Source organism: Haliotis rufescens, unplaced genomic scaffold (assembly GCF_023055435.1).
Source record: "Haliotis rufescens isolate VD_foot unplaced genomic scaffold, xgHalRufe1.0.p SCAF_9, whole genome shotgun sequence".
NCBI lineage: Eukaryota > Metazoa > Mollusca > Gastropoda > Lepetellida > Haliotidae > Haliotis > Haliotis rufescens.
Genome location: NW_025964383.1, coordinates 26,496,476 through 26,519,730, shown reverse-complemented (window position 1 = coordinate 26,519,730; position 23,255 = coordinate 26,496,476). Strand labels below are relative to the sequence as shown.

Below are 23,255 nucleotides of genomic sequence, written 5' to 3'. Positions count from 1 at the left end.
AGCTAATATCTAAGTTATACAAGAACACCATGTCATGAGACCGACGTCGTGCCAACGCTGAAGATTGAGTGTGTGCGTTTCATGAAGCGTTGCATCAACAGGTTTTTTTGTCATTTGTGTCGTTAAACGTGAGGCCAGGGTCATGTGTTCAACTTTGTAGATGTTTTGCTCAGTATCAGGTTTCCATGAAGTAGGCACGGGCACGCTTTATAGCATGCAAATATTCTCCCTTCCTTCGAAACAGCATACAGGAGAACCCTTCAGAACTGAAATGAAAATGGCATTTCATCACGATCAATTGAAAACTTGCTACCATATCTGAATGTGCATCTATGATATATAAATGTTAGCACGAAATTAACTCACTAAGACATGCATGCGTATATCACTTCGCACACATAAAGAGAACCTTGATTTATACATGAAGCAATACTACATGTATTACAAACGTGTAATATAGGTTTTAACGTTCTCATTCTAGTCAACATAAGTCATACGTTCTTTCATTGAATACCACCTTCCTGCAAGAACCGGGGGCACGGGTGGCCCAGTCGTCTAAGGCGCCGCAATTCGCTGTGCAGAGTTGCGTCCCTTGGGCACGCCAGAAACCTATGATTGCGGGTTCGAATCCCGGTTCACCCCGATTATGTTTCTAGGTTTGTCAGCACATACCCGTGTTCGTGGATTTCACCGAAGTGTCAAACGTCTGAGACCTGCATCACTTCGGGCTTTCCTCCCACATTAAGCTGACACGCCGCGATATAACTGGAATACTGTTAAAAGCAGCGTTAAACCAAACTCGCTCACTCACTCACATGAAGAGAACCTTGATTTATACATGAAGCAATACGATTACAAACACGTGTTTGATATAGGTGTTAACGTTCTCATTCTAGTCAATATAAGTCATACGTTCTGTCACTGAATACCACCTTCCTACAAGAACCACGAAGGTCATCAATGGTATTATTCATTTCAATAACGCTATGAACTTTTGAACACGCTCTCATCCAGATGTATTTTAAGCATGTTCCACCAGTAAGCAAGAACACAGTTCACCCGTGTGTAAGTGGTGCTTTCATTTCTTAAGCCTTATCCTATTTCTATAAAGAATACATGGCAGACATGCCCAATGCCCAAATACCCAGTTGGGTTTTCTCGATTCTCCTACAAAGGATACAATGGAATTCCATTCATTCGTGTAAGGAATCCGACAGTTGAATTGTCTGAGTTGCGTAGACTTAATCTGTGGAATCCATAAAGCCCGGCCAGTGTCTCTTGCTGTTTGTTTTTTGCTTATGAATTCCTATGCTGTGACACAAAACAATCAAAACCCGTTCGCGTGCCTCAAATATGGAAGTCATATTTTTCGAGGGTTGTTATTAGACTCTGTAGAGATCACGACATATATTTGTACTCGCCGACAAAAAAAACAAACTGTGTATACATTTCTTATGTAGTTTCTTTTGGTGCCTAGTGATGTTTATATACTATCCACAAAAAGAAAATGTGCATATATAAAATTTTGTCAGTGAGTAAATTATCTAAAGGAGGTGGGTTTTTTCATATTTAACTGCATAAACCTTTTATTTATGTGTGTTTGGATATATGAACAACCATACCTCTTTGTGAGTGAGTATGGTTTTACATCGCTTTTAGCAATATTCCAGCAATATCATGGCGGGGGACACCAGAAATGGGCTTCACACATTGTACCCATGTCGGTAAACGAACCCGGGTCTTCGGCGTGACGAGCGAACGCTTTAACCACCAGGCTACCCGACCGCCCCTACCTCTTTGTGAAGGATGGTTCATCACATATATATCGGACACACTGGTGAAGACATTTACAAATTCATACCGAACTAGCAAAGGAAGATATACTGAAGTCATGTCTAGGCGTCAATATTGAAGTCAGTATATGATGATTCTGGACAGACCAGAGAGGTATGGTGCTGACAAAGCAAATCTTGGACTCTGACAAAGCAAATCTTGGACTCTGACAAAGCAAATCTTGGACTCTGACAAAGCAAATCTTGGACTCGTACCCTCGCGCCTTTGACGACTAGTCACCTACTGAAATGATTTGATATTGGTTGATATGATATTATTATTACATGGGTCTTACTTATGTTCAATACAAATATGTTTCATGTTTATATTTGTAAAATAAATATGCAAAATATGTTTAAGAATACCTTTGTTCGGTTGAGTTGTAAGTCTATGTCGTTATTATTTTAGTGATGTTTCGTGCCTAAAGAAAACAATACTGTGTATATTATATTGGGAGTAAATTTAAATGTGCACGTTTATTCGGTTTCGAGACAAAGTGTAAGTCTATGCTGTCTTCACTTGAATATCAATTGTGCTGCCGATGTGTTTGCTTGTGGATTCTGCATCTAGAAATGGAAGCCTGCACTGAATAACGCCTTGAATGTGTGCCCGCCAGCTGAAACCGTCATTGGAATTTGAGAAAGTAATGTTTGACTGCATTACTCAACACATACCAAGTCCATCAATTTGAGTCGTGTCACTTCCGCATATTAAAATTATTTCCAACAATACGACTTGCAATCACAACAAGTATTTGTTTGTTCGATCCCAAATGTTAAAATGTAAAGTTTGACAGTGACGTGAATGCTAAATAATTCGACTAACAAATATTTTTTAAAATGTCGCGAAAAATCGAATGTTGAAGCTAAGAGGAAATCGAGTTATGCGGAGTTAGGTTCCAGAGCTTCCTGGAAGAACAAATATTCAACACAAAATTATGTATTTACAATAATGGATCAAGTTTCGTAGGTCAAATGTTAGTGTTGATTGAAATAAGTTGACTTAAGTCGTCGAGGTCATTTGGAGTATATGCAGTTTCTCTGGGGGGGTTGGGGTGTGTGTGTGTGTGTGTGGGGGGGGGGGGGGGGGGGGGAGGGGCACAATGTTTTTTGATATATACATTGACGTAAACTATCTTAAAGAGACATTTTGAATCAGAAGTCAACAAAGAAACAAGAGGTACATTCTTTCAATCTGTTCTTGCAGAAGAATACATGCATTCAATTTCTTTATTATTTCACAATAAAGCACGGACAGGTATAAAAAAAAGTTTTTTTGCAATTCAGCATTATGTGGCTATGGACACAATCACGTGCCAAAAAATTGAACGCTGCGGAGCTGTATAAAAGTTTTTAAAGTGACGTTTTCTTGTAGATGTCAGCGAGAGGAGTAGACACTTCTACCAGAAAATATTTGCTTGTTTCAATGTCATGCGCAGGAATACCTAGTTATTAATTATAGAAATGTTAGGTTTGGAATAACAAAACTTGGGAATGGCTTTCTATTGTCATAGGTATGAACTTGGTTTCTTGATGGAGGCACCTTCCCTACATAGACCGGATCTATGTGGCTATCGTATGTCTGTGCTAACGCTAATGTGACAGTCGTATAGTTTTGATTACACGACAACGTGCCCAGGACGTTTGCTTAAATGGATTTGATACGTCTTTATTTGTATACACTTTATTTTCTTCTTGTTCTTCTCTTCGTGTTGTAGTAGTTGGCATGTGTAGTTGTAGTAGTTGTAGCAGTAGTAGCAGAATCAGCAGTAGAAATAGTAGCAGCACCACCACGGCCACCTCCAGAGGAGTAGTAGTAGTAGTAGTAGTAGTAGTAGTAGTAGTAGTAGTAGTAGTAGTAGTAGTGGTAGTAGTAGTGGTGGTGGTAACAGCTATGTAGTAGTATCAACATTAGCAGTAGTGGCAGCAGCAGCGGTAGTAGCATCAGTAGCAGTAGTAGTAATCACATATCCTTCTATTTTATCATCTGCTTTATGTATGATCAAACGAAGTTCCAGTGCAATCCACGTGACTTAAGCTTAATGTTTCACGCCTTGTTATATAACAGCGCGGTGTGGTAGATCCATTCACCACCCCATCTAACACCCGTCCTTCCATTCGCCCTCACACCTCTCTCTCACCAGCAAGCAGAACAACACATGTCACTACCATGGGGACCGAGACTACATTGCATAAGGGCCTCCTTGCTTCAGTGGAATACCCCCTCCTGAGTAAGAACACAAAGGCTAACACCTGACACAACGTCGGGCTTAACAATACAGTAATAGCGTGACACGGCTAATTACAGGTGAGAACAGGTACATGATTTGTTACCACTCACTAGAGGGGATTTCAATGTTTTCAGAATCAGGATTTGAGGATGTTTGAAGTTCAAAATGCTTGTTTGTAGGTTTGTAAACCAAGTTGAATTATTGGTAATTCATGAACCTCAATAATTTAGAGAAGTAACGTGTGCACCTTTTCTAATAAGATATATTTTTGAGAACCATATTTATTTACATTCATCCTCAGATACATGTATGTCTATATCGTAAATGCATTACAAGAAGTAAAAAAGAAGATGTTGGGATTCATCGTTCGAAATGGCATCCTGGTCGTTAACGTGTCGTTAAACAAATATGTCATGATGTTTCTACCTATCCTTTCTCAACTGGATACGCTGCTAGAGCATAGAGTGCATCAGTGGTTCACCTTACTCCAGACCTGTCTTACTCCTAATTAAGCCTTTGGGTCCTGACACAACGTTGAATATATCTCCACATAGTAATGACGTACGTAAGTGTGTTGTTTGGTGATCTAAGGTGTGGTATGACATTATTGATGGCAACTGATCAGTCGTGTCTAACATGTCATCCACTTCTGTCTGTACAGCATAAGGTGATATTAGTGAACTTCCAGGCCACTCCCGAGGAATGACCTCATTACTTCATAACGATCAGAATGACTAACACGAATAAAGTAAAAATTATGATAAATAACTTTTCGTTCAGAGCGTTGAAAAGAATCACTTTAATTACGATAATATGTCTAAGATTTGTTCACGTTCTTACTTACTTAAACCTGTATGAATGACTACATGTCACGTGTTCAATCTGATAATTTATATTCTGGCAAAAAACATACACAAAATACCATCGATAGCAATCACGTTAACATTTTATTTTATTTATTTATTTATTTATTTATTTATTTATCTATTTATTTATCTATTTATTTATTTATTTATTTATTTATTTAATATTATTTTTATTTTATTTTATTTTATTTTATTTTATTTTATTTTATTTTATTTTATCTTATTTATTTTATTTTATTTTATCTTATTTTTTTTTTTTTTTTTTTTTTTTTTTTTTTTATTTCACAGGTATGTGATTTCACAAGTATGGAAATAAATATTACCTATTTTAATAATGTTATTCAGGACATGTCTGGGTCCTAATCCATGCGTCCCTGTTCGAAAGTGCAATGGACCACCATGGGAAAATTGTGCAACCAGGACTTCTGTCAATGATCCACCGGAATATGTGTCTAATGATTTGATCAAATGAACACCTACTTAACTTCCCTTGTCAACATTTAAGAATTTCACTCACAAACTTCCATTCATCCTGGTATTTTACTATGGCACCGTCCAGTCACAAATCTTCGGTGTCTCTGACCGCATTGAACTCCGACTCAACATCAGAGATTTAGAAACAATGTGAGAACAAGAGGATTTCTCTTCTAATCCGATTGTGTGGAGATATCAGGCAAACACAAGTGTTGGACACAGGTAGGTGAGAACAAAGCGAGATTTGAGTGGAACAAACATTATTGCCAGTGCGGTGGTCACTTCCTTCTCTGGACTCAACTGGACCTTGGCCATTCGGGTTCATCGCGACTACCTGGGGGATTATCGATCTTAGAAGCAAAACTTTAAACCTTCCTTTGTCTTCGTTCTGAAAATTTCCTAAGATAAGGCACAGGGAATGTTTTATTCTTTTCGGTTCTTTTGTCTCAGGACTTCAAATAATTTACATCGTTTACCTTCAGTGAGTGAGTATGGTTTTAGCAATAGTCCAGCAATATCACGGCGGGGGACACCAGAAATGGGCTTCACACATTGTACCCATGTCGGGAATCGAACCCGGGTCTTCGGGGTGACGAGTGAACGCTTTAACCACAAGGCTACCCGACAGCCCCTTACCTTCAGAGATGGCTCTAACCTTTTAAATGATTATATTTCAGGTAGGATTAAACCAGTCAGCTTCCTTCGTTTTTAACGTATGACTCAGAAACGTTCACGTATCTAATGACAGAAAAATATAAGATGTCCCTCCTCATTTATCTGTACTTATTGGCATTTGTAACATGTCGCTGAAAAGATAATCTCATCTCAAGGCCCGTGGATCCGGGGTAGAACAGGTCTTCAGCAACCCATGCTTGCCGTCAAAGGCGACTATGCTTGTCGAAAGAGGCGACTAACGGGATCGGGTGGTAAGGCTTGCTGACTTGGTTGATGCATGTCATCGATCCCAATTGCTCATGATGTCAATTACTGCATTGTCTGGTCCAAACTCAATTATTTACAGACCCCCGTCATATAGCTGGAAAATTGCTGAGTGCGGCGTAAAACAACAAACAAACAAACATTGTTTCATAAACTCTTTCCATCATTTCTAGTGTGCATGTTCATACCTGAAAAAGCTGGTACCATTAAATACATTGTAATCGGTGGGTTTCATATTCAACCATATATTTTCACCTATTAAAAAGATGCATACCTTTCAACTGTATACGAACTTGTACAAGTTTACCCTAAGATCTAATCCCAATCGGTTCATGATTTATTCGCTGATAATGTCAACAGTGAGACAAACGTTTGAATTCCTCAGCCAAATAGTTCATTGAAAACATACCTTTACAACATGCTTTCTACAAGTGTGTTCCATTGTCGTTACACAGAACATCATATCAGGAGCGTGATCTAAGATTCAAGATTCAAGATACAGAAGTACCTCCTCAAATGACACATGTCCTTGCCACGTTTTATTCAACCTTACCAGGAATTTGTACATAGAAATTTTAGGATGTTCCCTTTGTTAAATTTAAACAAAGTGGTCTGCTCAGTTTCGATGCAGTGCTATGTCATGAGCTTTACAATGTGTCAAGTGTAAGAAACACTAGTTTCATGCATTGATTAGGTACATTGTAACATAAAAGTAGGTATGTTCTCTGATCTGATTGGTTAAAAAGTGTTGTCGAATGAGCATAACATCGCTGCATTTTTGGGGTCTCATCACCGTGTATGTATACATTAATTAATGGAACTATTTTTGAAATCATCAACATGAAGGAACAGATGGAAATTTACCCTGACTTCCACATCGGAGATTTCGATGAAATATTGAGTGATTGGGACGACGAGACATTTTCTGAGATAATTCTCCTAATTAAATGGACATTTCAAATATGTTTGTTGTTAATTGATGACATATTTATAGACTTCACAAATATATGCAGTTCCTTAATAGATTACTATATGACATCTATGTTTGACAAATTTGGATCATACGGGGTTTGAATACTCATTTGATATTCTAAACAGGGCTGTGAGCAGTCATCGTATGTCATAAGTATACATATAAAATGCCAAAGCCAGAGAATAATATATGTCTCGATTTTCTGCCGAAACAGATTTCATTGGGCGTAAAAGGCAAAATATCGGTGACAATTATACGAATGGATCTCTGAAAATCAGTAATGACACCGGGTGTTCGCAAGAAGGGCACGCCATGCTCTGCAAAAGTACAAACCATTAATCATTTACTCCTCCTCGTCCTCCTCATCTCCATGCTCGATAACGTATATGAGTAATATCGTTCCCTTCCTCAATAATCTTCCAAAACGATTCTCAGATATACAAAGAAATATAGAAAGTATACATTTGACAATATTAAACATGACATTGTTTTCGAGCCATTTTAGCAAACATCGTTGTTTATGTGTTCAGCTAACCTAAAATGTATGTTTAGTCTGAACTATGTTGATGTATTCGAAACTAGCCTGCAAATATGCCAATATATCCCCTTTGTTTTCACCTGCTGTGCCAACTGTGTCATTGTTGTGCACTCAACACATGCTAAAACCTATAATTGCTATTGAGCAAGAAGACAAATGTTTTAGCACTGTAACCTATTATGAGGTGGTTAGTATTTTTGTGTCAGGCATACAAGTTACACCCATTGTTACAAGAAAGTGTTAGAGAAAGTACTTAACACAAGAGGTTATTAGGGGTCTCTCGACCCATAAACTCTTCACAGTCACCCTCAACCTGCAATTAACAGCACCTTATCGGACTCGTAAAGTATTCCCGTGTAGTGACTGTTTAAACATTAGATTCCAGCAATGAACTGAGATAACGGTAACGAGCACTGAGTGACTATTCCTGCCAGTTGTCTGTAATTTGAAACCTAAAGTTTGATCGTAGGATAATAAGGCGATTTGTAGACTGTTGATAAATGTTCTAGACTTAAAACGTTTCAAATACTCAATTGATTTTATCAAAGAAGGAGTACAACAAGGAAATGTACTAAGACCTAGCATTTTAGCCGCATTACATTTCATTTACAAAAGTATAATAATGCTGTTGTTCCATGGTACACACGTACCTTAATCTTATTCTTTAAAATGATAACAAGCAAATTTATTTGCACAGGTATCATATATTCATGGGTGTACCAACAATTGATTTTTTTCACGTGTATGAATTTGCTTTTAGCGATTGATGTATTTCAAAGTAAAACTTATTTTTATAAAGATCTACGACAAACCTGGTATTGGATATTGTACAACTTTAGCATGTGTACTGGAATAGACAGTTCACAGTGTCCAGCATTTGGGGGAGTGTCTCCATCTCCACGCTTAACTTCCTAATTAGTGCTCAGGCAGCATTTGCAAGGCTGAGCTGAGTGGCTTCAATACAGCTCCAAGCGATTACATTTGCTAACAGCATAGCGCAGCCTAGGGAAGAGGTGCCAAGATTGACTAAACACACGGAAGACCGTGATTCCATAGAAGTGGGTCCACTCTCTTCTGTTGGCTTATCAAACTCATTTGTTAGTGTATTGTAGGGTACACCAGCCTTATGTAGTCGAGGTACAGCGAAGACGTTCAAACACACCGAGGTTTCTGTTTGAGGACACTTCGTTGGTTTCCGCTTACGTCATCATGTAATGCATCATAGCTTTGCACTATCCATGGTCACTACTGGACACGTGTGGATTCTATCGTTTCAAAATGGGATTCATCACATTGTCAACAATATTTCTTGATGATAGAAAAATAAGCACTGATGGTCAACTATTAATTTGGACTTAGTAACGTTCTTAATGATCCCCAAATATAAATAATTCCGTGAAGCCCTGTACACTGATTCAAATAATAAGTGGTCGTCAATTTCAAAAGTCAAATGAACTGATAACTCATATTTAGTAACTAAAAGATACATGTACAAATATCTGTTTTCATTAGCGTTATATAATGTTAATTTCTAAAGTGTGACCGCCTCCGTGGTCTAGAGGTAGAGCTTCCGCCCGGAGAGCGGAAGGTCCGGGGTTCGATCCCCGGCCGCTTCATACCAAAAGACGTGAAAAGATGGCACTTGTTGTTACCCTGTCTGGCACTCGGCATTAAGGGGCTAAACAAGGACTGGTCGGCTCAGAGTCAGTATACTGTGTCTGAGTTGGGTATTCATGTTAAACCGCGGCATGGTATCTCAGTGTGCTAGCCTCAGTCCGGATTAGTACAAGCAGCCACACACACACACACGTACATGCACGTCGCTATATAAGTGCAATAATCTTGAACGCGACGTCAAACCCCATTTAACCTCACTTCACCTTAAGTATTTAGATTCTGCCTTAAGTTACATTTTACGCCATAAACAAAAATTATCCCTCAAAAGTCACAGACGACAGTGTACAAATTACGACATATAACAATACCCCTTTTTCCAAAGAGAATCCTTATCAGCGCTATGGTCACATGTCGACACTCTGATACTACGAATGGTTCGATATATGCATGTATAACCATCGACTTCGAGTTAACGAGGTTTGCTTGGAATATTTCGCACGATAAACTGTGACGATTTACACGGCCGTCGTTGCTCACTGGTTAATTATGTTAATGAATTGGTTAATTATTGCGTCACGTAGTATCATCGAACTGTAAAACCACAAAAGACGGAGTGTAAAAAATATAATTAGGATATTCAAGCATTATCACAAATTCTGCACATATTTGAAATTAACGTGCAAGTGTAGTCCCCGTATTTCACCAGAGTGTGTTAGGATAACGAATATATCAGCACCGCTCCATAAATCATAGCCAACTGTAGGGAGCATTATGCTATGCTATGCTATGCTATGCTATGCTATGCTATGCTATGCTATGCTATGCTATGCTATGCTATGCTATGCTATGCTATGCTATGCTATGCTAATCATTATGTTATGTTGGTCAGGATCGCTGACTAGGTTGATGCATGTCATCGTATCTCAATTGTGTAGATCGATGCTCATGATCTCAATCACTGGATTGTCTGGTCCAGACTTGATTATTTACAGACCGTCGTCATATAGCTGGAACGTTGCTGAGTGCGGCGTTAGACAACAAACAAACAAACGAAAACAAACATCATGTTATGTGATGTCATGTGATGTCATGTGATGTCATGTCATGTCATGTCATGCGATAAAAAAAATTAACACAAGTCCTTAAGATATCACAATGTTGTAAAGAAGTACTGCTGACCTCCCAAAGCATATTTCTGTACAGGTGGCCCTTACAATACGGATTATTATCATATTCAACGAAAGTGCTCTTTGGCAATTAATATCGACACACATTGATAAAAAGACACGTCTAGTTCAGGTGCTACAATCTGTCTATTCCCTTGGGAATCGTGTCATGTTTGAACCCCGCGACCGCGGATCTTCAGTCAAGCGAAAAAACATTTCTAGCAGTGTGTTGTTAGGCTTTGCTCTGCCATTCTGGCCAATTATACACCGAGGCTCAGTCATATGGATCGCTCTGCACTTTTTGTGGCATTAGAGCACCCTTGTTTGTCAACTGACTGAGCATTGTAAGTTTTGTTATGTGTTCGGTGTGTTCCTTTAAAAGCAACTTCTGCCACAGTTTCAGTTTTCACATTTGATCAAAGCATAGCATTGTTATGGTCATTGAGATGTGTTGCTATAGTCATGCACGCACAATATTGCATCAGTAAATATGTTACAAATTCGTCATTTATATCTCGATTTGTTTCCTGTCAATGACAACAGCCATCATGTATGAGACACAAATGTATTATGTTTCCGGGACGGTTCTATTTATCATGTACGTGTGTGATGGTGGACGTTGAGAACACTGGCGTCATTCTACACGGATGTACTTTTCCACGGTAATCCTGTGCCCATAAATGTATTAAGGCATTTATGGTTAAGAACTGATTTTCTAAGAAACCTGACGCCCTGATTAAAACAGGATCAGAGGGGATTGCGCTTGGCTTGCTGGTATTATGGTTTGTAAGAAACTTAATATGGCATTCAACTAAAATATACTTTACTGGACAAAAAGCTTCAAAGGCCCACAAGAAGAAATGTGGCCATTTTTATGTTCATTGATACCCCTTTAGTTGTTAAAATAGAGTGACTCAAACAACAGTTTGTCGTATCTTTTAACAATATTCTAGCTATAACAAGGTGAGGTGAGGTGAAATGGGGTTTAACGTCGTGTCCAAGATTATTGCACTTATATAGCGACGTGCATGTACGTGTGTGTGTGTGTGGCTGCTTGTACTAGTCCGGACTGATGCCGATTTATAGTGCTAGCTCACTGAGATACCATGCCGCAGTTTAACATGAATATCCAACTCAGACACAGTATACTGACTCCGAGCCGACCAGTCCTTGTTTTAGCCCCTTAATGCCGAGCGCCAGACAGGGTAACAACGAGTACCATCTATTAACGTCTTTTGGTATGACGCAGCCGGGGATCGAACCCCGGACCTTCCGCTCTCCGGGCGGACGCTCTACCACTAGACCACGGAGACGGTCCAGCTATAACAAGGCAAAGAGACACCAGATATGTTACCCTGTATCCATGTGAGGTCTCGAACTCAGGCCTGTGGCGTGACGAGCTCACGCTTTAACCACCAGGCCTAAAGCTGAAATGACGTGATACCTTTCACTCACTCAATTTCTACAGACTATACAATGCTTTGGCTAGCATTCATAGCTTCAAAGACACAAAGTGACCTTCGGATAACCTTGGGAATGCGTTGACTAGTCGCACTGAAGACCCGGGTTCGATTCCGCAAATTGTGTGTTATGTGTGGAATTCATTCTAAGTGTCTCTCAGCATGATACTACGAATAATAATAATAATAATAATAATAATACTCACTATCAAACAGAGATGATACCAGGGTTCGCGAAAAAGTGAGCGTATCCTGCCCAACCACTGACACCCGTCACAAACACATGCACAGGCAAGTTAACTGTTCAAAGGAAACAATGCGGGGACATATAGTACAAGTCTAAACAATAAGGAATTGCATCTGACATCATTCTTGTCAATGGTGCCTCAAATTTGGGAATGTCCTCTACATGTTTACCATAAATCTTTTTGAAAGTTTTACTAAGGCCTTGAATGTCTTTGACACCCTGAACAAGGGTCGAATGACGCTCTTTCACATTTTCGTAGCAAGAACATGCTCGATTGTACCTCAAAAATTGAAATGTAGACAGCAAAGGCATGACTCTGAAGGCTGGACACATAGGGAACGTTGACTATTGGAAAGATAAAGTCATCCCTCCAAATCGATCGAAATATGAAGCGGAAGGCGGTTTCACAAATCTCTTTTATTTCTAGTGAAGGTGGATAAGTCATGGAATGGAATTGGCTAATGTACCATTATTGAACGATATCACATCATCGATATACTTGAAGCTTACCTCAAACTTCTTGGCCAAATTGTTTTGTTGTGATTTTGCCAATCCCAGCAGAAATTCTGCTTCATAGACAGAAACAGACCAGCAAGAACAGACCAGCAAGAACAGACCAGCAAGAAGGGGGGCACAAATGGTGCCCATGGGGATGCCTACTTCTCGCGTAAATATCTTTCCCCAAAATGTAACATAGATGCTGTCAATGAGGAAGTCCAGCATTTCATACATTGTTTTCTCAGTAAACTTTCATTTTTGACAAGTTGCTCTGAACCTCTGAAGATAGATATGTAACTGTATCAATGGTCAGCACGATATGTAACAAAATACCCTGGATCAGGGAATGAAGGTTTCCCTTAGGTTTGCCATGTGGAATTATGCTGGAATAGCGGCATAAATCTCACTGGTTCATCCACCATCTCCATTGGGAAATACTCACTTAAACTAAATAAAAAATGTTTCATCACTGCATTTGTTTGTTGCATAGCCACATCCTTCGGGAATGCACATCTCATCACTTTTCTATCATGCTCAAAACCAAGAACCGTGCATTATCAGATGTTACTGTAGAAGCACTTAAACTCTAAAATGATTCATTCACATAGACATATTTGCAAGATGTATGAAAGAACTCACTCATCTGTTGAGATTTCCGAAAATGAATAAGGTGATCAGGTGCGTGGATAATTACTCGAGTCAAACCACAAAAGGATGTTATAACCTACACCATCCATGTTTTTTTACAAATATCGCTCAAGTGATGCGTAGGAAACTCGTGTCGCCACTCCAGTGAGCCTGTTGTATATAACCGATCACCTCTCGGTCTTAATGATGTGAATCAGATTGAAACGGCCCACACATCGTTTCACTTCACTCCACATTTTAGCTTTTCTGAGGAGGCTGACTAGCACATGAAAGTGATCGCTTGAGAAGGTTCTTTCATCTGACTTGTTCTGACCTGCGACTTTACAGTCCCACGATCATTTTCGGGGTAGATGTCTTTGGATGCCTGGAGAAGATGGAGATGATTTTATAACCGTTTGGTTGAGAATCATGAAACAGGATGCAATGTGTCATTTGACTGTAGGTCAATGAAGCTCACACAGGAGAGCGTTCCCGACGTATGAATCATCAGTGTTAACATTGTACGAATGTTAAAGAATGTTAAAGAATATTCAAAGTAGTTTCAACGTGTGACTCATCCAGTTGTATTTTACTGGAATGATGAGTGATGCGTAAGCTCTGGGTCATCATTCATGTTAAGGAGCACGTAGGTTGTTTTTCTGAATTTTATTTTGGGATAAACATACCTACAGTCATTTGAAGCCAACAGTTATAGTGAGTGAGCTATTTTAGTACTGCCTTGCTCATAATGAGTAGTTCGCGTCTTTTAAGCTTGATGTGGGAGTTTATCCTAAAATGAAGTAGACGATTATTATCCTTATCAGTTGAAACGTTGGATTCGAATCTACAAACAGTGGATCCTGGACAAACAAAGGGACGCAATTCTACACTCGTTGACCTTCTTACGACGTACTAACATTACGTTTACATCAGACATGGACAAACACATACATACTTGGAATTGCATCAGGTGCTGATCTGTTTTGCTTTCGACTGCGAGAGGGACATACGACCGTTTGTTTGATTTATTCTCCCTGTAGTGTTTTATTCTACGATAAAAAAACAACCACGAGACTTATATTTCTTAAGTACTCACACCAGAGCCCCTGTACGCATTCAGGCATGACTACTGAGAATGAGAATGTCTCTCGACTCAGTCAATCTTAAACCTAACTTGAAAATAAGATTTTGATATGGGATGACAGCCAAAGGGGTAATGTGAACGCACATCCATTATGTGAACGGATAAAGTGAAGCCCTGATGGGTATTCCTGTTGAGTGTTATAAAGTGCCATACATGATTGACCATTATACAATGTATATTTACATGCATATGACATTAACATATATATTGACTGTTGGTAATGCACTTTGTTCGAATAACCTTTAGTCAATCTTAAAAGCTAGATGGGTTATTGCTAACCGTCTTGACAATGTAGCAAGTGTCATCAATATTCTCTCAACACTATAACGACCACCACAGTGTCTTTAGGAGCCAATGTGTTGCATATGTATGTACTCCCATCATATCCATAACCTTTATCGCTTTGATGTTTTAGTATTAGGGTAGGATATTGGGGACATTCTTACCTTTTATAGTGTAATGGGTTTTTTAAAGGCCTAAAACTTCCACCTTGAAAATAACGTAGAGAGGCTGTGAAACTAAAATTCCTCAATCAACATAATCAAAAGGGATAACACACATTAGGTACATGCATCATCCGTGAAACATGACTGTACTGATTCAGATTGCAGATTCTGTATTCGTGTATGCGAGGTCATACGCAAGGCACTTGGGTGCGCTTCTATATGCCCAAACATATAGGAGCCGTGAAGATCCGGGTTAGAGTTTGTCTTCAGCAACCCATGTCATAAGAGGCGCCTAACGGGATCAGGTGGTTAGGGTGATTGGTTGATGCATGTCATCGTATCTCCGATTGCGTAGATCGATGCTCATGATGTCAATCTCGCCGTCTTATAGCTGGAATATTGTTGAGTGCGGAGTTAAACAACAAACAAACTAACAACGCCCTCGGCATACTGATGTAACGAAGGTGGATATAGCGAAACACTGAATATAACAAAACAGAGCATTGTTGTGTATATGACATAAATGATATTAAATGTCTTAAAATAAAAGTATCCTATTACTTTCATACCATGGTCCATTTATACGATCGCTTTATGCAGACGGGATGGGGGCATGCATGGCACGAGTGACCCAGTCGTTTGAGGCGCCGCAATTCGCTGTGCAGAGTTGCGTCCCTTGGACACACCAGAAACCTATGATGGTTGGTTCGAATCCCGGTTCACCCATATTATGTTTTTAGGTATGTCAGCACTATACCCGTGCTCGTAGGTTTCACCCAAGTGGTAAACAGCTGAGACCTGAGACCTGCATCACTTCGGGCTTTCCTCCCACATTAAGCTGACACGCTGTGATATAACTGGAATACTGTTAAAGCGGCGTAAAAACCCACTCACTCACTAATCAGAATGGGGGTACTGGTGCAGAGTTGCGTCCCTTGGGCGTGTCAGAAACCTATAACCGATTCACCTTATTTATGTTTCAAGGTTCCAAAATAGACAAATTCATCAGCGTTTACCCAACCTCGCTAGCTTAACAAGAAAGCCTTTTCATCAGAATAATAATAGTGTTCCACTTTGTTGACATGGTATATCACTGCTTTTATTTCAAACATGCTTTCAAATACAAAAATATAACCATTCCTAAGAAGTTGTTGTAAGCTTTTTGGACACAATAAGAGTAACATTTGTCAACATTACAACTCAATATAAATTATCTAAATTCACCCGTAAGTATTGATAAACAATATTTCACACGTTTACCATTAGGTTCTAACGAAACCTTAATCTTTATTGAAGTATAAAGTTGATAAAAGTTTACATAACAACACCATCAATATTATTTTTAAAAACGAAAGCTTTACAAATGGATAAAACGAAAGCTTTACAAATGGATAACAGCATCACCTTTGGACATGTTAAATACGCTATTTATATGTTTCCCTTTGTTTTTGCCCAGACCAAAGACATCAAAACACATGAACATGATTCCTCAACATATTGGTGTATACGTGACACAACACTGTCCAATGTCAACGCCTTACAAGCCATTTGGCAATGGTATTTAAATGTTTTCCAAATGGTTAAAAACTACTTTCAATCCGCATGGCTTTAAGGCTTTAAGAAGAGATGTCCTCATTTAAACATTGTGACATTGGTATATTTTCACTACCAACAAGGGACGACCAGAGCTACAAGGGCATCGTATCCCCTTTATACCAGCGAGTGTGATAGGTTAACCTCAGGGACATCCATGTAGATTTGATTACTTAAAGGATTAATGGTGGGCTTGACTGTATTTGGATAGAGTGAGAGCGGTTGTCGTTACGTGCTCACTTCAATACTGAACGCGACCATTGAACAGTTTCCAAAATATACTCCAGACGATACTCTCAAAAAGACACTCGTGAAATTTTGAATTGTTTGATATGCAATTACATTTTCGTTGTGTTCATTGTAATTCCTGCTTTCTGCTTAGCTCAATTGGTCACGTGTTATTGCACTCATTTCGCAATGAATGTAAAAAACTAAGCTACGCCCACCGAAGCGGACTTCTTATATTACTACGGAATGTCAGGAAATCTCAGTATTTCAGTCGAGGGAATTCCCTTTCTGCTCGCGTGTATCGTCATGCACAGGACATTTAGCGAAATCCATGCTTATCCCTTGTCCAAACTACCCTTTGAGACCGAAGGCCCAGAAGGAATGAAACAGCAAACGTGCAGGCTCGCTCGCCTGTTTTTTTTTCGTCCGCTCCCTGACTTGGTTGATGCATGCCATCGTATCCCATTTGCGTAGGTCGATGCTCATGATGTCAATTACTGGATTGTCTGGTCCAGACTCGATTATTTACACACCTCCGTCATATAGCTGGATTATTTCTGAATGCGGCAAACAACAAACAAAAAACACAAAAGCCATGATGTTCAAACATAATTCACACGTGATTAATCATGTGATGCAACATTGGACTGTGGAACGGAAGATTTTGATCTAAGTAAAACAAATAGCTTGAAATAAACATCGTATAAAGATGCATGTCAAATCATTTAATTCAGATATACCAAAGATAGCTCTATGTGTTCTCAGCAATAATCGCACTTGTAAACTCTAAAGTTTCCGGGGCGGTCGGATAGCCTAGTGGTTAAAGCGTTCGCTCGTCACGCCGAAGACCGGGGTTCGATTCCCGACATGGGTACATTGTGTGAAGCCCATTTCTGGTGTCCCCCGCCTTAATATTGCTGGAATATTGCTAAAAGCGGCGTAAAACCATACTCACTCACTCTTAAGTTTCCGGACAATAAGGTCATGCATTCGTGTATTTTATCCGAACGTCAATCAAGATTGTGGTACGATCAACCGATCAGCTTGGAGTCAGCTGAGCGGGTCAGATATTAGTGTTAAGAGCAGCCTTCCTGTTCCGTGTTGCTTCAGTCAATACGTTTTAACGCCTGTCTGCTTGGCAGACTCCTATGTTACCTGGACAGGCGTCAATTTGATTGTAGTGTTGTCAGGAGATCGAGTGTGTACCGATCTGGTCCGTTCTCCAGAGTTTGAATGACATTCGTTGTCTTGTCTTCTGTTATGATTATGTTACATGTCAGTACAATTATGTCAGGCAAATGTGTCATGTAATATAACACATCAGTCAACATAAGTGCTAGCAACACCCATGATGATCCGGATCAGAAAAGGTCTTCAGCAACCCATGCTTGTCGTAAGAGGCGACCAACGGGATTGAGTGAGTTAGTGAGTTGGGTTTAACGCCGCTTTTAACAGTATTCCAGTAATATCGCGGCGTGTCAGCTTAATGTGGGAGGAAAGCCTGAAGTGATGCAGGTCTCAGATGTTTACCACTTCGGTGAAACCCACGAGCACTTGTATGGTGTTGACAAACCTAGAAACAAAATTTGGGCGAACATGGATTCGAACCCACAATCAATGGTTTCTAGCGTGCACAAGGGACGCAACTCTGCACACAGCGAATCACGGCGCCTTAGACGACTGGGCCACCCGTGACCTCCCCCCATTAGATTATCTGGCCCAGGCTAGAGTAATTACAATCAACAAAAGCATTGATATTTATCTGAATATTTAGTAGAACACAGAAATAGACACGAACCTGTGTATGCACTATGCCATCGTGCTGACAAGGAGCATCATGAATAAAAAAATTATTATACATACGCAACGTTTCAGGGCAACATCCTGAATTAATTGTAGATCTGCAGTTGACGTTATTTAAAATTATTCAGGTATGGCGAGGTAAACTCATCATGTCAAGTTGGAACCCTGTTTCGCGCGTTCATCTGATACTAGGAGTAAAGACACATGTTCCAGTCCGTCACACGACACACTCGGCTGTCAACTGTTGCCAGCTTAACATATCCAGATAACGTATTCTATCTGGCGACACATTCCACTTCGTCACGCTTCAAGGTGTCACGTTACCTTTATGGTTCGACCAGAATATTATAGATGTCACGGCGTTATTCACACCAGGCTCTAATGTACCATCTCGGACCGTCCTCCCCATTGTGTGTGGTCAGTCTAAGTGTTGGTCAAGTGGAGAGTGGAATTTGACATGAGATGTGTGAAGGACGTGTAACAGAAATTGTTTTGACGCCCACATGGGTATTTCAAAAGTCTTCTTGATATCGTTGATTGAGTATTTAGAGTGGTCTCAAATTCAATGCCTCAAGTTAAAGTGTCCTCGGTGTCTGTGTGCTTCACTTATATAGTATCTTATGATCAACTGATGTTCTTAATAATGGCGTTTTTCTGTGGCCTTTATGGGTGTAAGTACAAGTATTTAAGAAGTAATGACCACCCATGGGCATTTATTATTTAGATATACATTTAGATATGTGTGTATTATTCGGGTCTTAATGTTAGAACTTACATGATACGTCAAACCATAAGGTGCTAAAGTGGTTGCAATCAATTCTCAATGAATTTAGGACCCGTGAAGATCCGGGGTAGAATAGGTTCACGTGTCTAATGACAGAAAATATAAGATGTTCCTCGTCATTTATCTGTACTTATTGGCATATGCTACATGTCGCTGAAAAGATAATCTCATCGTTTCATAAGGCCCGTGAAGATCCGGGGTAGAACAGGTCTTCAGTAGCCCATGCTTGACGTAAAAGGCGACTATGCTTGTCGTAAAAGGCGACTAACGGGATCGGTTGATCAGGCTCGCTGACTTGGTTGATGCATGTCATCGATCCCAATTGCGTGGATCGATGCTCATGATATCAATCCCTGGATTGTCTGGTCCAGACTTGATTATTTACAGACCGCCGTTATATAGCTGGAATATTGCTCAGTGTGGCGTTAAACAACAAACAAACCAACAAAATCAATGAATTTAAGACATTTTGGAATTTATCCAAAAATAAGTAAAACTTTCAACCTCTTTAATTAATATGATAACAATGTTTCCGTGTGTTAGATATCCAATAGAAGGTTTATATGAAACCTTACAAACGATCTGTTTATATGTGCTGATAATATTTTCTTAATAATGAATATTACGCATTTTGGGAATGAGATTTGAAAATAATTGTTGAATTCTCAGCATTATCAAGGGTCTGTGTGGAAAAATGTTCTGCTGACACATACGTTGGTGGGGTGGAGTTTGGAATTGCCAATGAATTGCTGCAACATGAAACGGATACCTGAAGTCAATGGGACGTTCATTGTTTTCACAGAAATACTTGTTGTACTTACGTTTGCATACACATGACGAGATCTGTGTCATATTTGATATCTAAGTGATAAGTGTGTGTGTGTGTGTGTGTGTGTGTGTGTGTGTGTGTGTGTGTGTGTGTGTGTGTGTGTGTGTGTGTGTGTGTGTGTGTGTGTACACATTTATCCCCTTAATCTCGAGCGTAGGCAGGGTAAGAACAAGTACCGTCTTTTAACGTCTTTTGGTATTACGCGGCCGGGAATCGAACTACCAACCTTCCGCTCTCCGGATAGACGCGCCATCCACTAGGCCACGGAAGCGGTCCTATATTCAGAAATATGCAGCGATACAACCATCTGAGAAAAATTTAATTGGAAGGGATAAATTTCTCCTTTTTTCAGTTAAACTTTACATGGTCATCATACTGAACATTAAACCATGCGAAAAGACAGTTGACACAACGAATAAGCGAAAAAACATCTTTAATAATCAACAAGGAAACAGACGAGCGAACTTAAATCTTCTCAAAGCTGTTCAGAAGCTCCTGAATTCTCCTCAAGCAGACGGTTGCGCGGTTTAGCCCTTTGGTAAACTGTTTGTTGGACGCCCGCCCAGTAGACGATGGGCCATCAACGGGACAAATAGGACCACTAGTCAAATACACATCGGACATAAGGATGTCTTTGGAAAATGTGTCGACACGGCTTAATAGTGAACTAGTATCCTACTTCAGGGTGGAAGTGTCTGCGCCAAGAAACACCCAACCCATTTTACCTCTCAGTCATTCTCATTTGGATGTTTGTTAAGTGTAAATATTCCGAATTTTACAACGCTTGTTGTGACAGTGCCTCTAAAGGCTGTATCAATTCACGGAATATTTATAGACGGTAGTATACAATGACATCATTTTGAATATCTTGTCATAAAAGGCTTTTCTGTGTGTTTATCACACGAAGGAAACTGTATGTTATTGAGAACAATTGTAAATTAATTCGGTGAGATATATTGCTGATGAACTTAACGCTTTTATTGAAAGTGGCTATGTACTTGTACTGAACTAGCCACAAGGGTAGCTTTCAGAAGGAGTGTTAACTTGGAAACTCGCTGTCTTGTGCACGTGTCCAATCTAGGTGGGGTAGTTATGTTTTATTTAAAAACTGATACAAATTATGCCCCGAGTACACAAACGTTTTCATTTTGACAGGTGCGTTCTGTATGTACAAGGAATATTTTCGTGAAAAATTCCAGTTGTTGTCGATGTTTACAACATGAATGTATGCATGGATCGACTTTGTTTGTCGGAAATGTTTTGTAGTTGTAAAAACTTGAATAATACACTTGTCTTCGAAGGAGTTGCGATCACAGCGAGAACGTTACGTTTTCTTTGACATCTCCTTTTATGACTTTCATTAATTATAATTAATATGTTTCACGCGTAAACTGTTTGAATAACGAGGATGTGAATGGGCATCCAACACACCAGGATGTTGGAAATTACAGCGACGAAAACCATGACAATAATCATAGTAAGTGAGTATGATTTTACGCCGCTTTAAGCAATATTCCACCAATATCACGGCGGGGGACACCAGAAATGGGCTTAACGCATTGTACCCATGTCGGGAATCGAACCCGGGTCTTCGGCGTGACGCGCGAACACTTTAACCACTAGGCTATCCGACCGCCCCTTACAATAATCATGATATATCTAGAGTCCATATATTAGTGTCCGTTGTACGATTCCGACTATATCCTAAGCATGTGTTTATGAATCACTATCAAATTAAGATGATACCAGGTGTTCGCGAAAAGGGGGCGTTTTGTGTCCCACCGGTGGCACACGTCAAAAACACATGCAAAGGCATGTCAAGTTTTCACCTGAACAAACACGGGAACATGTGGTACACGACGAAATAGGGAATTGTATCAGACATCACTTTTGTCACTGATGCGTCAGATTTGGAAATATCCTCTACATGTCGACTATAACACTTTTTGAAAGTTTTACTTAGGCCTTGGGACGGTCGGGTAGCCTAGTGGTTAAAGCGTTTGCTCGTCACGCCGAAGACCAGGGTTCGATTCCCGACATTGGTACAATGTGTGAAGCCCATTTGTGGTATCCCCCGCCGTGATTTTGCTGGAATATTGCTAAAAGCGGCGTAAAACCAAACTCCTTCACTCACTCACTCACTCACTTAGGCATTGTACGTTAAAGTTGTGAAATGTAGACACCAAAGGCTGGAACTGCTGGAATATTGCTCAATATATAGGGGTAGTTGACTATTGGAAAGTTGAAGTTATCCATCTTGTCATACATCTAGTAGAGAGGGATTTTGTCTTTCTGAATCGTTATGTAAAGACCTAAATATGAAACAGACGAGGCGGTCTCATTTCTCTGATTTATTTCTAGCTCGGGTGGGTAAATCTGTGGAAGGGAACTGGCTATTTGACCGTTATTGAACGGTATCCGATTGCTTTGTTTTTTATTTTGCCCATCCGAGCAGAAACCAGGATTCGAATGCATAAAGAAACAAAGATCCTCAAGAAGGGGAGCACAATTGGTGCAAATGGGGATGCCTACGTCTTGCCTAAAGGTCGTATCCCCAAATTTCACATAAATATTTTAAATTAGTCAATCATTTGTTTTCTTAGCAAATTTCAAATGACATTTGCGTTTTGTTTTTACAAATTGCCCTCAACCTCTGAAGATAGATACATAAATATATCTATGGTCACCTCGTTTAAAAACAAACACACCATGGATCACAAGGAATGACGTTTTTCCTTAAGTTTGTCGTGTGGGACAGTGGTGTACAAAGTTTTTTTTATAAATCAACTGTTTTTACACAACTGAACAGGGTTCTAGTACTTTCTGTGAATATAAAGAAAGTCCTACCTTAAAAATAGTAACAATTATGGGTAATCTTTGAGGCTGGGTTCTGGTGGTACTTTTGTAGGACCAAGCAATGCATCTCTCTTTGTACGTATTCTTGGGGAGCTTCCAGTACA

At 39.6% G+C, this 23,255-nt stretch overlaps 1 protein-coding gene across 7 annotated transcripts in view; it reads left to right on the top strand.

The window, feature by feature from the left end:
* The window catches only part of LOC124129789 (protocadherin gamma-A1-like), an 89,428-nt gene that overhangs the window by 36,762 nt on the left and 29,411 nt on the right, over positions 1-23,255 (top strand). The window lies entirely within an intron of this gene.